This window comes from Erythrolamprus reginae, chromosome 1 (genome assembly GCF_031021105.1).
Source record: "Erythrolamprus reginae isolate rEryReg1 chromosome 1, rEryReg1.hap1, whole genome shotgun sequence".
Taxonomy (NCBI): Eukaryota; Metazoa; Chordata; class Lepidosauria; order Squamata; family Dipsadidae; genus Erythrolamprus; species Erythrolamprus reginae.
Window position 1 is genome coordinate 151683434 of NC_091950.1, and position 21788 is coordinate 151705221.

At 41.0% G+C, this 21788-nt stretch overlaps 1 long non-coding RNA gene across 1 annotated transcript; it reads right to left on the reverse strand.

Moving 5' to 3' along the window:
• Positions 1-538: 538 nt before the first annotated feature.
• On the reverse strand, positions 539-8110 carry LOC139159484 (uncharacterized). Its single transcript, XR_011557809.1, has 3 exons — positions 7886-8110; positions 3437-3496; positions 539-753 (listed from the first exon to the last, which is right to left on the reverse strand). It is a non-coding gene; the product is annotated as an uncharacterized lncRNA (long non-coding RNA).
• Positions 8111-21788: the final 13678 nt, after the last annotated feature.

Consider the following 21788-nt stretch of genomic DNA (forward strand, 5'->3'; position numbering starts at 1 on the left):
AGAGGGGCGGCATACAAATCTAATAAATAAATAAATAAAATAAATAAATAAAATAAATAAATAAATAAAATAAATAAATATGCACACACTACTGTTATGCATTTATGTCAATTTCCATAATCTTCTAATGGTATATCATGCTGGACATTTACCATTTACCATTACTATATCTATTTACCATTTACCATTACTAGATCTTCTAATGGTATATCATGCTGGAAATTTACCATTTACCATTACTATAGCTTGATATACACTGCATTTACCATTACTAGATCTTCTAATGGTATATCATGCTGGAAATTTACCATTTACCATTACTATAGCTTGATATACACTGCTATAGTAATGATCATAGATGAAAGGAGAAAAGGATTAGCAAAGGATAGGATAGGATAGGATAGGATAGACAGATCATATCACAAATCTGTCATAATCTTTCAGAATATTAGAACAACACTGGGAGCCATCTTAATTAAAGAAAAGAGTAAAAATGCAGTAAAGGAATAAGCATACAGAGTTAGATTTTGTCTATTGAGCTAGTTTTCCTCAGTCTTACATCTCTAGATAAAAATTAGCTTAGTTTAGTTTTAATGTAATTTTAACAGACATTCATTAGTTTAATAAACTTGCAAAAGAAATGAAAGGCTCAAATTTAAATCTTGTTACATTTGAGGATCACAATGGATGGAAGAGCTGGATGCTAAACTGAATGGCGGTCTGAAGATACAGTCCTTGTTGACAAAGACAACACTGCAAAAAAGAAAATACATTTAAGATGGGAAACTCTCTCAAGGTATGACAAGAGCTCACCACCTCAGAAGATCAAGCCTCGGGTGTACTGAACAGAATGTCCCACCCTTGCCTTGAAACCTGAAACAACCACACGCAATCTGTATTGGAACCAGTTTTGAGGCTGCTGTCAAAAATTTCCTTGCCCATGTTTAATCATGGCTCCTCTCTCTGTCAGTGACTGGCAAAGAGTAGTGCTTAATTTTCTCTGAAACCAGCCTCCTTGCATTGGCAGATGTTAGAAACGACGTGGAAGGGACGGAGGGAAAGAGGGAGCCTGTTGGGAGAAATTACATTTCATCCATTTTTAGTTCTGCCAACATTCTGTAGAGCTTGAAAGCCTGACAAACTGGCGGCAGACAAGAGATTTTTATCAGGTAAGTTATTGCAGAGAACTGTCAGGTGTGTATCTATGTTTGAGTTCTTTTGTGTGGGGTGTGTGTGTTTGTGAGTGTGTGTGTGTAGGTGTACATGTGTGTGTTTGTTTGAGGGATCTACTGCAAAAAAAAGGTGAAAGCATCCCAATTATTGCTACAAAAAGCCAAGATGACAAAAGATGACTTTTATTTATTGAGTTATGTCCAGTGAAGGGCTACCAAAATTTTTAACACCACACTCCATGCGTGGCTTATACAGGACACATTGCATTTTCTTTCAACATCTTTCAGTGCAAATTGGATGCTCTGGGGTGGAGCTCCATTTTCACTACCTCACTGCGTCCCCCCACCCATCCAAGCAGTAGCCCAGCCCTGGTTATATCTTCCATTATGTAACCTTTCATGACCTCTTAAAAGGTTAGGACTCTCCCAGTGTCTTTTATAATCACTTGAATGGGATTGAAATGTAGCTGAAGTCCAAGGGCACTATGCACTAATTTCATATGGTGTTGAATAACCTCAACCCAACGCCTTACAGGCCACCCAACTTGATTCAGCTGTGTGTAATCAGGGCTTTAAAAGCCCAATTATACCCAACCCAATTAGGTATAAATTAACTTTGAGCTATTGTGAGAGGAAAGTAGGAAGGCCAGTAAACCCCTAGAGCAGGGGTGTCAAACTCACGCCATCATGGAGGCGTCATGTGATGAATCGTGACTTTTCCCCCTTCACTAAACTGAGTGTGGGCATGGCCAGTGCATGACACATTCGGCCCATGGTCCGGGAGTTTGACAACCCTGCCATAGAGTATTTCAGAAATCATCTCTGCTGTCTTGGATTTTAATTAATGATGCTATAGTATAGTTCCAGATCAATTTCCATAAAAAGGTTGTTCTGTGCTGATTCCCAATTCTGGTCCTATTAATTTTTTGTTTATTCGTTATATACAGTGATCCCCCGAGTTTCGCGATCTCGATCTTTGCGAAACGCTATATCGCGATTTTTCCACCCGATGACGTCACTCCCTTCCTTTCTCATCTTTCTTTCTCTCTCTCTTTCTCTATCTTGCTTCTTCCTCTCTCACACTCTCTTCCTCCCTCTCTCATCTCTTTCTTTCCTTCTCTCTCTTTCTCTATCTCTCCCCCTCTTGCTCTCGAGCGGCGGGCGGCACCCAGGGAAGGTTCCTTCGGCCGCCCACCAGCTGATCTGCTCGGCAGCGCAGTAGCAGCGAGGAGCCGAAGATGGGGTTTCCCTTTTGTGTGGGCAACGGGGAAACCCCATCTTCGGCTCCTCGCTGCTACTGCGCTGCCGAGCAGATCAGCTGGTGGGCGGCCGAAGGAACCTTCCCTGGGTCTTCAACTCCCAGAGCGGCAGACAAGCGGCGGCCGGACAAGTGGCGGACAAGCGGCGGCCGGACAAGAAAAGCGGCGGCCGGACAAGCGGAAAAGCGGTGGACAAGCAGCGGCCGGAAAAGCGGCGGCCGGACAAGCGGCGGACAAGCTGAAAAGCGGTGGACAAGTGGGCAGGCAGGCGGCTCCTCAGCTTCTGGGTCTTCCCAAGTGCGGAAGTAAAAATACCATCTGCGCATGCGCGGCCATGTAAAAAGGGGCACGCATGCGCAGATGGTGTTTTTACTTCCGCACCACAACATCCCGAAAAATCGATTATCGCGAGGGGTCTTGGAACGGAACCCTCGCGATAATCGGGGGATCACTGTACATTAAAAACAGGGTACAGAAAAGTAAAGGGAATATATATAATGTGCATTCTAGCAATTATAGTTTACTTACATAGCATGCGTGATTGGGGAAGAAGAGGGAAAGAAAGGGAAAAGGATTTAGAAAGAAGGGAAAGAAATACAAGAGGAGGACAAATAGAAATATAAAGTAAGAAAAGAGTAGTAAGAAGAGTGTGGGGGGCCAGCGTTAGAGCTGGGGCTTCTATGTTTTGCGGCCTGTAGTTTAAGCATATAGGTGGTATAGATTTTCCTGAAGTTTTATCCATATGTATTTGACGTAGTTGCTAGTGCCATCATTTATCAGCGATTTATAAATTTATTCATTCAGTTTCTTTGTAGTTCAAAATTTGTGTCGATCGATATTTACAGTTTATCGTTTCAATTTGATATTATGATTCATGTCGTTATTTACTGGTTTTACACGTTGTTTTAGTTGGACATTTTTCTTGATGTATAATTTTTAAGCAATTTCTTTTTTTTAACCAATGGTACCAGTTCTGGTCCTAATTATATGCAAAGTATCTCTTACCCCCTAAGTAAGCACCACGGTCCTTCTCCTATCTCACTTCAGGGAAAACATATTCCAAGTCTGGAAGAAAGAAGTTACGGATAAAGTTGTAAATAATTCATTTCAGCACAAAACCCGTTCCTCAACAGACTCACAAAATGGACAGACTGCATTTGTTTAGTTGCATGGAGAACCACAAGTAACCTTATCATCTAAGAATATGAGAATTGCAATTCCCTTCCATCTCATATTAACATAATAAAAAGAAGAGGGTGAAATTACTTGGCAATACAATATCCCTCACTTGTGTCTAAAATGAAACTTGATGCAAGTTAATATCTACCTCTCTCTCATGATATTAATTTCAATAATACCAGATGAGGAACTGTAACATGGTGCATTTAACATTATAGAAACATAGAAGACTGACGGCAGAAAAAGACCTCATGGTCCATCTAGTCTGCCCTTATACTATTTCCTGTGTTTTATCTTAGGATGGATATATGTTTATCCCAGGCATGTTTAAATTCAGTTACTGTGGATTTACCAACCACGTCTGCTGGAAGTTTGTTCCAAGGATCTACTACTCTTTCAGTAAAATAATATTTTCTCACGTTGCGTTTGATCTTTCCCCCAACTAACCTCAGATTGTGTCCCCTTGTTCTTGTGTTCACTTTCCTATTAAAAACACTTCCCTCCTGGACCTTATTTAACCCTTTAACATATTTAAATGTTTCGATCATTATGGAAATTATTCCCTTATTTCAACCTTAAAATCTGGCAGATTTGGGCATAAAATCTTATCTGGGTTTGTTTTAAAAAGATTGGAGGTGTGGGGCATTGGTCTTTTTAAATAAACCAATAAAAAAGCAAGCCAGAGATTAAGACTGAGTGGAAACTCAAGTGCCTCCTTTTCTTCTGCAGCTATTACCAGAAAATAGGCGTCCTGCTCTGCAAGCAATGGGTTTCTTCCTTAGAGCCCACCTGTTTGCCTCAGAGGAAGGGAAAGGCGGTACTTATTACAGCCAATCAATGCTTGGGATTCTAGCTACAAAACATGGACTGAGAAAAAACACCCAGTCGGCAAGATTTGTTTGGTCATGCATGAGTCACTCATATGATTGGCAGCTTCTGTTGGTGCTGAAGATTCCTTTTAAAAAGCAATGTTTAAACAAGGAAGCAAAATCAGGCAGCTGTACTGCTCTCCTTCCTGAGTTTGGGTTGCGTCATCTAAGAGCCACCATGGGTACTCCAGACATTCCCATCTAAGATAAGAAATGCCTATTCCATCTAATACTTTCCTACATGTGAGAAAGTGGAATAAGAGTAATAGCTTCACTGAAAGTTCAAATTCATATTAAACTCTCATTTGGAAAGGCATGGAATTATGGGGGTGCAAAACAGGTAGTGGTTTTTGCTGTGATAATCAGTGATGGGTATGGTCAGATATGCAGAAGCGGTAGAAAAATGTTGATTTTTTTTTCCCCCTTCTGGGCACTGGGTATGTTTTTCCTATCATAGTAAATGAGGTTGAATGTGTATAATTTTAGAAGAGCTGTGCGTGCATATGCGTACATACACTTTATATAGTAGATAATGCCCACGGCATTTTAAAACTCTGACGAAGTTAGCAGCACGCTAACGAAAGCTAAGTGGTTTTATTAAAGTTTCTATGTTCCGGTGATCGAGATGGCTGCTGCCTCATCATTCAAGTAGATAATGTATATTTTTGTGTGCCTGTGTGTAATATATATGTACACATATGGCATATATACATAGAATTAAATAGTATATTTTGGATGTTCTGTAATAGTAAATTACTAAACTTGTATCTCTTTGAGGTGAGGAGAGGCCAGGCACCCTAACCCAAACCCTTGACGTGAGTGACCTTTAAGCCAATCACATGACCTGGTTGCATAATCCTCAAACCACTCCCCCCTGGTCACATGGCTGGCAAGCCACGCCCACAAAATAAGCCACGGACATAGTGTGGTAGTAAAAATTTTTGCAGCCCTTCACGGGTAATAATCATTTTTACCACACTCCAGCAGTAATGTTAATGAGTGATTTTAATCATCTATAAAGTCCTATGCAAAAATATCCAGTAATATATATATTGAGAGGGTGGAGCTGCACCACGTGCCCTGCACTGGCTAAGCACAGGGCCCCACAGTCAGGCCATCAATATCCCAACACCTACCTTGCCTCGTGATGGTGGCTCCAGTAGCCCCATCCAGCAGGACTCCACATGGCCAATTCTTCTGCTTGCTCACAGCCGCAACAGAGCCGGCAAGCCAAGAGACGATGGGACAGAACTGGAGGCTCATCTTTGCAGCTTTTAACTTTCCTGCAGCCCATATGGCTCATCTGCCTTCCCCCACAAACACATCTCTGCCTTGGTCTACTGCAGGTGCTGCCCTGGGAAGACAAGCCTTTCATGGCAGCCCACCTGCTCTGGCCCACCGACCTCAGCTTTCCTGCCTCCCACACGTTGCATCCAGATCGCGTGCTTCCACCCACCTGTGCCTGCTATGAGCCGGGGTGGCGCAGCAGGTAGAGTACTGTACTGCAGGCCACTGAAACTGACTGTAGATTTAAAGGTCAGTGATTCAAATCTCATCACTGGCTCAAGGTTGACTCAGCCTTCCATCCTTCCGAGGTGGGTAAAATGAGGACCCGGATTGTGGGGGCAATAGGCTGGCTCTGTTAAAAAATGCTATTACTAACATGTTGTAAGCCGCCCTGAGTCTAAGGAGAAGGGCGGCATAAAAATTGAATGAATGAATGAATGAATGAATGAATGAATGAATGAATGAATGAATGAACGAACGAACGAACGAACGAACGAACGAACGAACGAACAAACAAACAAACAAACAAACAAACAAACAAATAAATAAACTCTCCTGCGCCGTGCAGGCTGCGGCTTCTGCCAGACACCATTGGCCACCACATCCTTGCTGCCTCCAATGCTGGCCATACATCCCACTGATGGTCTTAACTAGAGCTTATTTTGGGGGTGAGGCTTATATTAGGAGCATGCTTAAAATCAGACTAGGTCTTATTTTTGAGTAGGTCTTACTTTAGGGGTGAGTAGCTGCCGATTGGTTTCCAAAGGCAATTTAAGGCATTGGTTATTACCTATAAAGGCCTACATGGCTTAGGATCAGATTATTCACAGGACCGTCTTCTGCCTCACATGTCCTAGCGATCGATTAGATCACACAGAGTTGGCCTTCTCCAGTCCCATCAGCCAAGCAATGCCGGCTGGCGGGACCACAGGGAAAGGCCTTCTCTGTGGCGGCCTCCAATCTCCTGGCCTTCCAACAGGATTTGAAAACACACTTATGCCGGCAGGCCTGAGGCCGTTGAGCGATTGTATCCTGTTCTGACAGCAGTATGAATGATGGATGGTTGCGTATCTGTTTTATATAGGGTTTTAAATTTTATATTTGCTTTTTATAATATGTATTTGGGGATATTTTTAATTTTTGTAGTTATTTTATTGTTGTACACCACCCTGAGTCCGTTAGGAGAGGGGTGGCTTATACATTTGATTAAATGAATGAATGAATGAATGAATGAATGAATGAATGAATGAATGAATGAAATAATCTCTATCTATCTATCTCTCTCTCTCTGTGTATGAGTGTATAGATAAAATAGAATATAATTGTTTATTGGCCAAGTGTGATTGGACACACAAGGAATTTGTCTTGGTGCATACGCTCTCAGCATACATAAAAGAAAAAGATACATTTGTCAAGATTCATGTGGTACAACACTTAATGATTGTCATAGGGGTCAAATAAGCAATGAAGAAACAATCAATATTAATTAAAAAAAAATCTTAGGATACAAGCAACAAGTTACAGTCATCCAGTCCTGAGTGGGAGGAAAATGATGATAGGAATAATGAGAAAAAACTAGTAGAAAAAAGAAGTGCAGACTTAGTAAAAGGTTTGACAGTGTTGAGGGAATTATTTGTTTAGTAGAGTGATGGCGTTCAGGGAAAAACTGTTCTTGTGTCTAGTTGTCTTGGTGTGCAGGGCTCTGTAGTGAGGGTAGGAGTTGAAACACTTTGTGTCCAGGATGTGAGGGGTCAGATAGATGATAGATGATAGATAGATGATAAATAGATAGATAGATAGATAGATAGATAGATAGATAGATAGATAGATAGATAGATAGATAGGATAGGATAGAATAGAATAGAATAGAATAGACAGACAGACAGACAGACAGACAGACAGACAGACAGACAGACAACAGACAGACAGACAGACAGACAGATTTGAGAGTGGGGTACTTGCACATAATATTAAATGATGCCCTGGAAAAAGCAGAGCAGATACATACAAATCCTCAACACAGGCACCATTTTCTTACAGCCCTGGCACATATCAAAGAATCTCAGCCTCTGCTAACAGACCTAAGAAGTTCTCCTCTACAGCCTAACAGCTATTTTACCTCCGACATATTTGTTGGCTTCTGGAAAAGTGGAACGGCATCCAGAGCATTGTCCGAAGATTCCCCATCTCATTCCGCCTGTCCAGCATGACGCCTTTCAGTCTCTGCTATTCCCCCTGCACTTTTCAAAGGCGAATGGCTTTGATTTTGGCAGATATTCAGCGGGCCACATGTTGGGTTTATCTGGATGATGTGATTGTTATTGAGAGAACTTTCCAGGAACATTTAAATCGCCTGGAGGATGTGTTTAGCTGGCTTTCAGAAGGCTGGGTTTTGAAAGCACAAGGTTATCTAACTGTGACGACATCTTCCAGTCCCAGGTGCAAAATTCCAGCCACATCAATATTTTTTTTCACAAGGGCGTCTTCTCTGCTCTTGCCAGTATCAATATTATTAACAAATACACAGCTACACCAGCAACAGTGACATAGGATATAAGTCTTAGGTAGCTTATTATAATTTTGGTGTCGCTCTAGCTAAAGCATTTATATTCCCACTCTGCAAAATTACTTTACGTATGGCCCAAATAAGGCTGCTAAATATTAAGTTATATAACACAGCATGATGTCTGGAACCATGTTTTGAAATTATGAGCTTCGTCGGCTCAGTCATGGCAGTGGAGAGGAATTTATTTCATTTGAACCATTCAGCATTAACTTCCCCCCCCCCTCATTTTATGTGTAAAATAGGCCAGGATCTTATAATGCAATATTATTTCCTGATTACCTTGCTGCAAATATATTCCAAATTCTTGGAATGATTTCATAGATTTAAAGTACTTTTTTTTTTACAGGTTGTATTGTATTGTATTGCATTGGAGAAAAATACTGGACAACTTGGAGAATATTGGAGAAAAGCTTGGAGAAAATCAGGATAAAGTTCCTTGAAATGCCGTTCTAATAAAGATCCCCTGTGGTTGACTTGAGATGCAATGGATAGCTTTCCAACTAAAGTCCATGTGCCCATGTGCCCACCAGCAGCATGACATTGTAAAAATATAGAGAAAGCTGGTTGGGGGACACTGCTCTATGCTTGCAAGACCTTTGCACACATATAAAGGGGAAGCTTCACCAATGCACTTTCCCCCCAGAGACAAGCCAGTTTCTTTTCCTCTGCCCCTGGAAGAAAAGAACAAGTCTTGCAGGTTACCACTTTTTCACAGGATAGTGGTGTTGTGGCCCGTCTGCGTCCTGCACAGCTGGTCATGTATCCCGAGGATCGAGAGATGGTTGTGGTGCGGTACCCTAGGCCCATTTACCTTGCACCTGAGTCTGATAAGGAGGAGGTCGGAGAGGATGTGGTGTTAGAGCATTGATGGGCTCCTACGGGTATGATCAGGTATGCAGAACCAGTAGAAAATTTTTAATTTTCTTTCTTTTTTTCCCTTCTGTTCTCTGGGTATGTTTTTCCTATCACAGTAAATGAGGTTGAATGTGTATAATTTTAGAAGAGCTGTGTGTGTGTGTGTGTGTATACATACACATGCAGTTTATATAGTAGATAATGTATATTTTGGTGTGCCTGTGTGTAATATGTATGTACACATATAGCATATTTATATAGAATTAAATAGAATATTTTGGATGTTCAGTAATAGTAAATAGATAGGGAAATTGCAGCTCTTTGAGGTGGGGAGAGGCCAGGCACCGTAACCCTAACCCAAACCCCTGATGTGAGTAACGTCAAGTTGGCCACCTTTAAGCCAATCACATGACCTTTAAGCCACCCCCGGTCACATGATCATCAAGCCACTCCCACCTGGTCAGACACACCCATAAAATAAGCCACGCCCACAGTGTGGTAATAAATTTTTTTTGCAGCCCTTCACTGTGTTAGAGGCTAAAAGCCAACCTCCCGAGATGCACATGAGTGACTCAGGAGAAGAGAAGAAGTCTCTTCTTGATACTAGGGCACACAGAGCTGCCAGAAGGCCGGAGTGGCTAAGCAAGTAGAGGTCTCTGTATGAATAGATCTGTAGAACAATTGGCCACACCTTTAGACTATTGAAGGCTTGGTAGGCATGGCAGGGAAGGTTACTGCAAAATCACCATTTTCTCCCAGTCAGCTGGGACTCAGGAGGCAGAAAATAAATGGGGGTAGGGCCAGTCAGAAGTGGTATTTACCGGTTCTCCATACGACTCAAAATTTCTGCTCTCCAGAACTGATCAGAACCTGCTGGAACCCAGCTCTGATGCAGTTCTATGTCTGTCAGAGGAGAAGATTGTAGACTCTATAACTTTTATTGTTTTATCAATGTATAAACCGCAAAGAAAAGGGAAAATAGGAAATTGAGGGGGGAGGAAAGAGAGAAAGAAAATATCACAGACAAGGGAAGAAGGAAAAGGCGTTGGCTTCTGACTCTTTTTAGCACAGTGCAAGATAACATTGCAACCTCAATTTTGTACTTTTACACAGTAGTAGATAACTGGCCATTTCTATAACAACAAATCTGCCTAATCAACAAAACCAAAGTCAAAGGATTTTTTTTTTCATCACGAGCACAAAATTCAGAAGTGATATCCAAATAAAAAAATGCAAATATATGTCGCATACAATGTTTTGGAGAGATTGTCCATATGCATCTACAGGAATTTGTATGTATGCCTGTGTCCTTAGGTGTGTAGCTGTTGTCAGTGTATATAAGTGCAATGGGTGTTGAAACTGTTGATGCTAGCATGCAAAGAGGAAGTTGGGTGTCAAAGCAGGTGAAGTGAAGCTATGAGTTTGCTTCATCTTGTCAGTGAAGAAAGTAGACATGGTTGTTTTCTTTTGTGAAGTCTTTAAGAGACACTTTGCTAAAAACTTCATGGATACCATGACTAAGGGAGCAAAAGGTCTTTATTTATTTTTTTGGCTTTTATTTTTTTTTCTAGAAAACTCCAGCAATGGAATTAGATGGCTTTGCCCAAATCATTTTTTAAAATAAAGTTTTTGTTAGCTACTTGTGATGAAGACCCACCTAATTCAGCAAGAAAGGAACAAACATAAGGGGCCTGCTATATACCATATTGAGATAAATGGGAATGTATATTTGGACTATCCATGTTGACAAAACTCATAATTAACCAGTTCAAAATACAGATTTGCCTTGCTCATAATAGAAACAAATGAACTAATGTTATTTTGGTTAGAGGTCATTTCCAGGTTGGAATGGCAAATAATGTTACAGCATATGCACAGGAAAACTGGAATGTATTCCACATGTTTTTAACTCTTAAGTCTCTGGTATCTATATTAGAAAGGCAGACTTCCTTCTCTCCTTCTAAAGCTGGGCTGTCTAACTTGATTTTATTGAGGGCTGCATCAGGACAGTGTTTGACCTCAGGAAGTCGGGATGGGCATAGCCAATAGCAATAGCATTTAGACTTATATACCATTTCACAGTGCTTTATAACCCTCTCTAAGCAGTTTACAGAGAGTCAGCATATTGCCCCCAACAATCTGGGTCCTCATTTTATTGACCTTGGAAGGATGGAAGGCTTAGTCAACCTCGAGCCTGGTGAGATTCGATCTGCCAAACTGCTGGCAGCTGGTGATCAGCAGAAGTAGTTTGCAGTACTACACTCTAGCCATTGTGCCACTGAGGCTTGAAGCCTTGATGACCCTAATGCTTTGCCAGTGGAAACAGGCTCCTGATCTCTGTTTCTGACTGTGATGGCCTCCTGCAACCCTCTGCCAGGGAAAACAGAGCCCAGAAGGGCCGCACGCGCCATTTTTCCCGGCAGAGGCACCACGGGCTGGGCCGGTCCTTCTGTTTCCATGGTGACCCTAGGGCCAGATGTAAGCACCCTATAGGCCAGTTCTGGTCCTGGGGCCTTGAGTTTGACACCCCTGTTCTAAACTGTTATTTGCTGTTCACAGTGAAGATCTGGGAGAGTCACCAAGATCTTAAAAGATCCTGAGTAGGATAGGACAAAGCTTCAAAAAGATATATGTTGTTAGCATGATTCAAGCATTTTGAAATATGCATCAGCCCTGATTCCTCTGAATTTGGTATCCCCTCTTTAACAGATAAGCCTGACAAATGCATATAAAGGCATATGGCAGGCAGCATTTCAGTTCCCGTTGCCATAGAAACCTTGACAAAATGGTGTACAGATTTATTGTCAATTCATAATTGTTGATTTATATTTTATTTATATTTACATGATTTATTTTTAAAAAGTGGGATTAATAGCTACAAACCCAGATGGATCAATAACTGGCTGACCAACTGTACCCAACAAGTAGTCCTCAATGGGTCCAAGTCCACATGGGGTACCATAAGGTTCCATCCTAGTCCCAGTACTCTTTAATATCTTCATTAATGACCTAGATGAGGGAATAGAACTAACCAAATTTGCAGATGACACCAAGCTGGTGTGAGTAGCCAATACCACAGAGGACAGCTCAGGATCCAGATGACAGACTTGTACACTGGGCCCAAGAAATAAAATGAAATTCAATGGAGAAAAGTAAAATCCTAGGTAAGAAAAACCAAAGACATACGTATAAACTGGGTGAAACCACACTCAATAACAGCGACTGTGAGTGGGATCTTGGAGTATTGGTGGACAACCAACTAAATATGAGCCAGCAATGTGCAGCAATGTACATAAGCAGCCAAAAAAGTCAATACAATCCTAAATTGCATTAACAGAGGAATACAATCCAGGACTAGAGAGGTACTAATGCCACTCTATAAATCCTTAGTTAGACTATACCTAGAGTACTGCATTCAGTTTTAGTCACCACTCTACAAAAAAGACACTGAAATTCTAGAGAATTTGCAGAAGAGGGCAACCAGGATGATAAGGGGACTGGAAACTGCAACATACAAAGAGAGGGTGCAGGATCTGGGCATGGCTAGTCTAGCAAAGAGAAGGACCAGGGGAGACATGATAGCAGTGTTCATGGGGCTGCCACAGAGAGGAGGGGGTCAGGATGTTTTCCAAAGTACCAGAGGGCCAGACAAGGAACAATAGATGGAAGCTAACCAAAGAGAGATTCAACCTGGAAATGAGGAACTTTCTGATGGTGAGAGCTATCAACCAGTGGAATAGCTTGCCTGTGGAGGTTGCAAGTGTTGTGACTTTTAAGGGGAGATCGAACTGCCATTTGTCTGAAATGGTAAAGGGACTCCTGCTTGAGCCGTGGGCTGGACTAGATGGCCTGCAAGGTCCCTTCCAACTCTAATAAATATATTGAATCCATTCAATTCAGTAGTTTGGAATGTTGATTTGGGAAATGCCATATATTTGCATGACTGGACCCACCTCCCCCCCAAAATACAACATTTTAAATTTTAAACCAACTGTACACATCATCTTCAAAAAGTGTTCCGTGGGTGAAGCTGAAGCAATTTTATTCATTGCAATCCCTTTAGGTTCTTATTTGCTCAAAACCAGAGCTGTATCAGTGCCTGTACTTAGTCTCCATCTTAGCATAACCTCATTGTTTGATTTGTGATATATATCCACTAGTGACATAGAAATGTCCTGATTCTTATATCTTCTTCTGCAGATACTCAAAAGCATGCAAAATAAGGCTATCAGAACAACTATCCTTGATTTGTAATGCGTTTGATTTTTTTTTTTCAAAGAAAAATAGCACAGAGTACATAATATAAAATAGGAGGTAAGTGAGGGCATCTCCCATTATCTATCCATTCTCTAATGATTTGCAGCCTCTCTGGCTGCCCATGTTTTAATTAAATGCTTAAACAAAAAAAAGACAACATAAGGAAATTCTCCCAGTGGGACATTTCCAGAAGGAATTGTGGAAAGCCAGAGAAGCTTCAGAGTGAGGAGAAAATGTATCATAAAAATCAGCAACAATTGTGCTTACTGTCCTCTCCAACAATGTTGAAAATACACAAGAAAAGCTGACCGAAATTCCAAAGCACCTTAAGAAAGGGATAAATAGAAGCCTCTTCGCAAAGGAAGAACACACCTAAGAAACTGTAAAGTTTAATGGAAAGACCAAGCCCACATTTCATTCAAATCCTTCCTGCCCCAATTACAAGAAAACCCTGTCTTGTTATGTGGTTATTTAAAACAGAAATTCTGTCTTTTGCTTTGCTTTTGAGTGTAAGTCAGGAACCTTTTCTTTGGCACATGAGCCATGCTGTGTTAAGGTGGCTATTCCAAGTGCTATAATCTAGAAGGACAACACTCTGGAAAGACGCCATGCATTTCCCCAAGAGTCAATTTCTGTGGTTCTTCTAGGATCCAGCAAACTTTTGGAGCCAACATAGCAATGGTTTTGCAACTGCCTTATTATTTCCCTGCTTTAAAAAAAAAAGAAGTATAAGTCTCCAGGAGAAGGGGGGAAAAGCAGCATAAATGAAACCCATATAAATATACCCACTTTAAAAGCCATCCAACGGCCATAAAACGATTCAGAGATCGGAAGCCAGGGTCATTCTGAACATCAGTGTTATTTTTCCTCTTCCCATCCTTTGGAAATCTGTTCCCTGCACAAGGACTGTGATCCTATCATCCTGACTCCAAAGGGGTTTTCTCCACACCCCTCCCCATACCACCACTGCCTTTATAGATATTGACTTCAGATTTTAAAAGGCTAGTAGCAAATTATATAGTTCATGCAGCCTGTATGCAACAGGATTTTTCTGGAAAAGCTGGCTCCAGTGAGTCTGGCACCCCATATCATTAGAAATATTTAAAGCCACTCTATGGAGCCGAGCAGATGGCAATGAACTTATCTGAAACTGCCTTAACTCTGAGGAGTGAGCTGATGTCTTGAACTCTGTGAACCAAGACGCTCACTGAGAAGAGGGGGTAGTGGAAAAGTTTCTTTTGCATTTGGGGATGTTGTCATTTTCATCTCTCAAATGGGAAGGTTGTGGTTAAAAAAAAAAACCTCAAAATTCCACATCTTTAGGTAAAAGTTTCTTTCATGTGAGTGTGCAGTACAACAGTTAGAGCTAATGAGGTATAGAGGTCATCTTGCCTTCCAGGGCTGCTCAGGGCAGTTTTGCACAGCTCATTTTTATTAGACATTTATGTGAGCTGTTTTGGCTCTCCCAAACATACCATTTGGGTCTAGGAGGGGGAATCTCACAGACAAAGAGCTGGTTGCATGGAAGGATGGCCCAAGCTCCATCACTGCTTCTCTCTAGTTTTTAAAAAAGTCAATGGGAGAGATTTTCCACCTGTTCTAAATCCCTGCAAAAGGAAAGCTAAGCAAAAAATGGACAGGTAGGTCTGGCCAGGAAAAGAGGATTCCTTATCTTCCAATTGTGCAATAACGCAAGTCATATACTGCAGGGTTATAAGTACACTAACTAACCCATCCTACCCAATAAAAGAAAGCAAATCTACAAGGCTGAATTATTGTTGCCGTGCTTCAATAGTTTCTCCCTTCACACACACACTTTTCTATAGGTATGCTGCCCAGCATATAACTTTGCTAAAACAAATCCATAGAATAAATATGTGATTAAAAGTAATTTCAAAATCAGTGAAAAGAGAACAGCATACAAGAGCAAGCTAAAACAAGTCCCTAAAAAATCCAGTGGCCTTTTTTTTTCTTTTTTTGTTAGCGTACCTTAAGGTATTTGTGTCTCTGTGTTGACTCAGGCCTTTTGTCTAATGGTTTTTAACAACTTCATCTATTAAGCTCTCCATCAAAACCACATTCTTACTCAGAGCTTGCTTCACATTCACATACACACGCAATGATAGTCCAACTGAATCAAATGATGAATTACAGGGCAAATTGGATATGTAGCAAATTATATGTGTTGGAGATCTGGATTCAATGAATGCATGACTTTCCTCTCTAGTGATTTAATAGTTATGTGTGCTGTGGCAAGGGCAGCGATTCTGAGCCAGGCTGTTGATATTGCACAAGATGAGGGATTTTCCCTCCCTCCTCTCTAAATAGCCCTGGAAACAACAGCTGTACCACAGATTATAGATTAACAGAGTTGGAAGGCAACTTGTAGGTCATCTAGTCCAGTCCACTGCTCAAGCAGGAAACCCTGCAGCATTTATGACAAATGGCAGTCCAATCTCTTCTTGAAAGTCTCAAGTGATGTCATTCCCACAACTTCAGAGGGCAAGCTGTTCCACTGGTTTATTGTTCTCACTGTCAGAAAGTTCCTTCTTATTTCTAGGTTGAATCTCTCCTTGATCAGTTTCCATCTATTAATCCTTGACTGTCCTTCAGGTGCTTTGGAGAATAGCTTGATCCCTGCCTCTCTGTGGCAGCTCCTCAAATATTGGAACACTGCTATCATGTCACTCCTCGTCCTTTTCTTCACTAGACTAACCATGTCTAGTTCCTGTAAGCATTCTTCATATGTTTTAGTCTCCAGTCCGTTAATCTGGAGGATGAGGGGACTGGAAGCCAAGAGGCAGGTGGATAATAAACAATGAAATGGGGGGGGGGGATGAAATGTTCCAGGAATTTACTATCTTTGTTACTTTCCTGATAGTGGTTACTATTAGAAAATTATGATCAAAGTCTATACTTTTCTTACCAAGCATCCTTAGTTGACTTTGTATGTGGGTGAAAAGAGGCACTACAAGTGTGAAATATTCCATTTTTCAGGAGACCTGTGAACAGACCAAAGAGTTAATGTTGCAGTCCTGGTCTGGATTACTCCATTCCTGTTCATGCTTTTCATTAAAATAAACACATCATGTCATTGTTCACACTGTCTGGTCTTAATAATATTCTATCTGGTAAAACCTTAACTCTATGCCAGGAAAAGAAGCCCTGAAGGAAATTTCTGGGTCTGAGGTGTAGGACAAAATGTCTTCTGTTCATTTAGTGGCGTATCCCTTGTCACTTAAACTCTGTCGTATTATATGTAGTAGATCGTTTTCAACATCAGAAAGAATTTATCCTGGGTTCCATCACCTTAATCTTGTTAAACTATCCTCTGGCAGAAAGAAATACACCTACATTCTTTTCCTGACTCCTCATGTGTTTCTTATTTTGATGGGGACTCGTTGTATTGTGTCATCGAGATATCCTTTGAGGTGGAAAGAATGCCAAGTGCAAATATGACAGTGATCCCAAAACATGAAGTGCACATCACGGAAGCATTCAGCGGATTCAACATATTTCATTAATTTGAGACAGTGTTATGCCATCTCTTTGGACATGATGTATCATAAAGCAAAAGCAAGATACCAGTTTCAGCACATAGTTTTTCCTTCATTATTAATCCATTGTAGCAAACATCTTACATTGTTCTTTCTTTTTCCCCCAGGCACAGAAAGTCTTTCTTTCCCCTCTCCTTAACCCCACCCTGAATTTGCCAACCTCATGTTAAATTGTCAAGGCTGAATCATATCTCATATATTAAGCTTTTAGTACAATACCAACCAGGGTATGTGACTAACAAAATGGTTGCATGAGCCAAGGAAACAACAGCCAATCGCTGGCCATCAACACACCAATCAGCCAATAGGAAAGCATCACATAAATATGAAACATAGCCCAAAGCACATATTCCGGTAGAAAAATTCCCTGAGGATGAACTCCGGTATGAAACCTCAGAAGACTAAACCTCTGATTCCAATGACTGACCCAGATTGGATTTTGCAACTCCACTTTTTAGTTAGCTCTGTCTTCTTTTGAACACATCACATCACCTCATCATGTATCAACAGCAGCAATCTGAGTACAGAAATTAATGTCCTGTGAGAAAAAATGTATTCCCCCCCCCCCCCTTCAATTTCCATTCAATGTCATGAAAAAGAATTTTGAATTTTCATTAAGAAGAAAAGAGAACTTTGGTGAGGCTCTCATACGTAAAATTGAATGTCTACGTACTAATTTAGCAACGAAAGGACCGCAGGGACATTTGATGGTTTTTCTTTGTATAATAACTGCTGCCTCTCTGGCTTCTCCACTTCATTAAAAACCCAAGGTTTGGAAAAGGGAAACAGCCAAGGAAAATGCAGCCTGATTTTAAAATGGGCATTAGAGAATCACAGTCCTAGTGGAGAGCCATTTAAATATGAGCTAGCAGTGTGCAGCAGCTGCCAAAAAACCCAACACAGTTCTAGACTGCATTAACAGAGAGATCCAATCAAGATCACATGAAGTGTTAATACCACTTTTTAAGGCCTTGGTAAGGCCACACTTGGAATACTGCATTCAGTTTTGGTCGCCACAATGCAGAAAGGATGTTGAGACTCTAGAAAAAGTGCAAAGAAGAACGACAAAGGTGATAAGGGGACTAGATGCTAAAACATATGAAGAACGGTTGCAGGAACTGGGCAAGGCTAGTTTAATGAAAAGAAGGACATGGGGAGATGATAGAAGTGTTCCAATATCTCAGATGTTGCCACAAAGAAGAAGGAGTCACCCTATTCTCCAAAGCACCTGAGGGTCTATTCTCTTCAATGTGCATTGTGTATTGGACTAACTAACTAACTAACTAACTAACTAACTAACTAACTAACTAACTAACTAAATAAATAAATAAATAAATAAATAAATAAGGTTAGAACAAGAAGCAATGGGTGGAAGCTGAACAAGGAGAGAAGCAACTTAGAACTAAGGATAAATTTCCTGACTGAACAATTAATCAGTGGAACAGATTGTCTCCAGAAGTTGTGAATGCTCCAACATTGGAAGTTTTAAAGAAGATGTTGGATAGCCATTTGTCTGAAGTAGTGTAGGATTTCCTGCCTAAACAGGGGGTTGGACTAGAAGAACTCCAAGGTTCCTTCCAACTCTGTTGTTATTATTATTATTATTAATATTACACCACCAAGAAAAATTGAGTAGCCCAAGAATAAATATTAAACAGAACTTTCTATTTCAGATGGACACAAAGCCTGAGAAAGCAAATATTTTGGCAATCTTTTGGGACACATGGTTATAGAGGGTTTTCTTTTTTTCGCTCAGCTGTAGCATGCACTGAATCTATCATTTTGGATGAACTAATTGTATGAATAAACTGATATTGTACTTCTCATTTTTGGCTAGTTACCCCCTCAATTTTTTTTAAAAAAAATCATTTGCAATAAATGGGAGTGTGGCAGCTGATTCTTTATCATAGAACTAAATGTAAACCGCTCTAAACCCGACTGCAGAAAATACGACTTCAGCAATAGAGTGATCAATGCCTGGAATGCACTACCTGACTCTGTGATTTCTTCCGCAAACCCCAAACACTTTAACCTTAGATTGTCTACAGTTGACCTCTCCCCATTTCTAAGAGGTCTGTAAGGGGCATGCATAAGTGCACCATTGTGCCTATCATTTCTGTCCTACTGTCCTTCTTTTTATCATTACTTTTTACTTATGTTATGTTTATATAAACTATTATCTTATATATGTTTGACAAATAAACAAACAAACAAACAAACAAACAATAAAGATAGAACTGCCATCAAGGATGCAAGAAATCTGAAAAGGGATAAGCTTTATATTTGGCCAAAGGGCACTCTTTTAATTGGTGGGTTTATGCAGCTGCGAGAGCAATCATGGGCTTTCCCAGATATGCCCATGTCCCATCAACACTCCGCAGTCTGCATTGGCTGCCGATCAATTTCCAGTCACAATTCAAAGTGTTGGTTATGACCTATAAAGCCCTTCAGGTCATCGGACCAAAATACCTTTGGGACCGCCTTATGCCGCACGAATCCCAGCAACCAATTAGATCCTACAGAGTTGGCCTTCTCCGGGTCCTGTCAACAAAACAATGCTGTTTGGCGGGACCCAGGGGAAGAGCCTTTTCTGTGGCAGCCCCAACCCTCTGGAATCAACTCCCCCCAGAGATTAAGAATGTCCCCACTCTCCTTGCCTTTCGCAAACTCTTAAAAACCCACCTTTGTCGCCAGGCGTGGGGAAATTGATTCCCCTCGGCTGCTCCGTTTTATGTATGGTTTGTTTCGGTTGTATGATTGTTTTTAACTAAGGGTTTTAAAACTGTTTTTGCTTTTAACATTGGATTTGTATTACTGTTGTGAGCCACTCCAAGTCTTCGAAGAGGGGCAGCATACAAATCTAATAAATTGTTATTAAATTATTAATTATTATACTATATTTAAAACAAATCTATTTAGCCTTTTTATTACGCATGATGAAAAGGTAAGTGGATTACTTACGGAGAGCTAACAAATAAAAATAAATAAATAACCATGCAAGAAAACACCCTAACTTTATATCTTTAATAATGCCACAGGTTCAATTTTTGCCAATCCTGCCCATAAGAATTTTTTATGTGGAAAAGAGCTGGCATCCATCTTGTTTTTGTTTATCTAAGAAGCAGCATTCTCCTGTACTGTAAGTTACATTAACCGAACTTCCCTCATCTGCAGGGATGGTTTTCCAGATGCTTTACATCTGTAACAAAGGAAGTCCCCAAGGGGGGGGGCTGGAAATGTGTGGTTTGAAGGAAGACTCCTTGTCAGCGCACCCTTAATTGCAAAGTCATTGCAAGACTATGGAACGTGGTATCCTAAACAAAAAGTCTGTGTTCCAAATCTATGGAGCCTAATAAAGTACACATTTTCAGTGCACCTTGGAGGCTCCCTCTTCTGTCATACTGATGCCCCCCTCCTCTCCTTCCTCTCCATTCTCTTCAGCATCTGGACATTATAACTTCATTACATGGCAAGCTGTTTCCCCTGCAGTTAATGCAAAGCACACCGGCAGAAAATTGTCCAGTGTGATGTAGTGGTTCGAGTGTTGAACTAAAAACTGGAAAGACCGTGTTTAAATTATCCCCTCCCCCTCAGATGTGAAACTCACCTGGTGACTTTGGGGCAGCCACTATCTCTGGGGTTAACTTACCTTCCAGGGTTGTAAGGATAATATATGGTCGAGGGAGACCAATGAGCCCCTGGAGGAAAGCTGAGATTTAAGCACAGCTAGTAAATAGTCTGCTGTGAGGCACGTTCCAACACATCCACTTTTTTAAAGCTTCGCAACTGCAGCTCCAAGTAGCAAAATTACCCTGCCATAGCATAACAAAAAGAAGAAAAGGAAAGTCACCGTTGTAGGACTTTCTTATTCAAATATACAGTGGTACCTCTACTTAAGAACTTAATTCATTCTGTGACCAGGTTCTTAAGTAGAAAAGTTTGTAAGTAGAAGCATTTTTTCCCATAGGAAATAATGTAAAAGCAAATAATGCGTGCAAATCCATTAGAAAAGAAATGAAAGCTCGGAATTTGGGTGGGAGGAGGAGGAGGAAGAAGAGGAGGAGGCCAGTCACTGCTGAAGGAAGAAGGTGAAGTGAGGGGAATCAAATAATCCAAAAATTTAAGGCTTAAAAGAAAAAAGAGGGACTCTGAGGCAACGAGGAGGAGCACGCATCTCCCATATACCCGGTGCGAGGCTGCTTCCCATACACTGCGTCCCCATACACTGTGCCAGAGAGAGAAACCATAAAGCTGCTGCTGCTGCTGCTACCTGCTTCCTCTTCCTTCCCATGCTGAAGGGCTCCCCTCTTCTCTCGCTTGCTCGCTTTGTAGCCAGTGCCTTTCCTTCACTGTGGTAACTCCACGGTTTGGCTGAAGCTGAGTTGATTTGGCCGGGGCGAAGTGCCCCCTTTTGCCTTTCTGTGCCCAGAAGCTCCGGGAGGCAACCTTGCTCCAAGTGTATGGGAGGCAGCGCAAGGGATTAAAAGGGGAATGGCAGAAAACTGGCCGAGTCTTCGTGCCACTCTCAAATTTCATGGGAAATTTTTTCTGGGCTCGGGTTCTTAAGTAGAAAACAGTTCTTAAGAAGAGGCAAATAAAATCTTGAACACCCATTTCTTATCTAGAAAAGCTCTTAAGTAGAGGCATTCTTAAGTAGAAGTACCACTATATAAAAAGAAGTGGCTTTCGCCTAGAGATGTCACCTGCACATTACTCTCGATTCTACATATTCTGTTCCGATCTGATTTATCTGTTGCTTTGTTTGCTTGTTTGTTTGTTTGATTGAT